The 964-nt window shown below is 39.5% G+C and overlaps 1 long non-coding RNA gene across 1 annotated transcript in view; it reads right to left on the bottom strand.

Annotated features, from left to right (window-relative positions):
* Positions 1–532: 532 nt before the first annotated feature.
* LOC135089211 (uncharacterized) overlaps positions 533–964 on the bottom strand; it is a 12,142-nt gene continuing 11,710 nt past the window's right edge. The window contains exon 3 of the long non-coding RNA XR_010261415.1: positions 533–964. This exon is cut by the window's right edge and continues 326 nt beyond it. This is a non-coding gene — a long non-coding RNA (uncharacterized LOC135089211).

The following is a 964-nucleotide window of genomic DNA, read 5'->3' as shown; positions in this document are numbered from 1 at the left end:
GGATGAGTTACACTTTTACTGCTGCCCTGTGGTGGTGTGTGTGTGTGTGTGTGTGTGTGTGTGTATTTACCTAGTTTACCTAGTTGTATAGTACAGGGTCCGAGCCAAAGCTCAATTAGTCCTGTCTCCATACCCGAATTTATCTTTAAACATGTGCACACTCTTTGCCGCAACCACTTCTTCTTTTAAGTTATTCCATATTTCAACCGTTCGATGCGGAAAGCTGTATTTTTTAATATCTCCCAAACAATGACTCTTCTTTAATTTCTTCATATGTCCCCTTGTACGTCTATCTCCTTCCTCCACTTTTACAACTAGGTCATCTCTGTCTATCTTCTCCATGTTGTTTATTAATTTGAACATTGTTATCAGGTCTCCTCTTTCCCTTCTTTCTTGCAGTGTTGGTAATCTAATTTCTTCCAGTCTTTCCTCGTAACTTAGGTCTTCCAATTCAGGTATAATTTTCGTAGCTGTTCTTTGTATCCTTTCCAATTTCCTTATATCTTTCTTCTTGTGTGGAGACCATACCACATGTGTGTGTGTGTGTGTGTGTGTGTGTGTGTGTGTGTGTGTGTGTGTGTGTGTGTGTGTGTGTGTGTGTGTGTGTGTGTGTGTGTGTGTGTGTGTGTGTGCATGAGACAGACCACATGGTGTATAGATTGTGTCTTATTTTCCCTCTCAAGTGCTAACTATGCCTCCCAAGCAGCCAATGAGTTCTGGTGCAAGTCCCAGCAGTAAGGCTAAGTAAGCTAGAGTACCAACAGCACTCACAAACAAGGTAGAAATTGTTAAGAGGCACAAGAGTGGTGAACAAGTTACCCTCCATGACAAATTAACTACACATTGATGAGTGTTACACATATTTTATATGTTTAATTAATATGAAATCATGTTCTTTGTATGTTGTTTTCTCTTTCTGGTTGCTTTATCAACAGTTCTGTAATATAGACACATTTGTTGCATT

Source organism: Scylla paramamosain, chromosome 32 (genome assembly GCF_035594125.1).
Source record: "Scylla paramamosain isolate STU-SP2022 chromosome 32, ASM3559412v1, whole genome shotgun sequence".
Taxonomy (NCBI): Eukaryota; Metazoa; Arthropoda; class Malacostraca; order Decapoda; family Portunidae; genus Scylla; species Scylla paramamosain.
The sequence above is the reverse complement of the archived record's forward strand: the minus strand, read 5'-3'. Positions and strand labels throughout refer to the sequence as shown.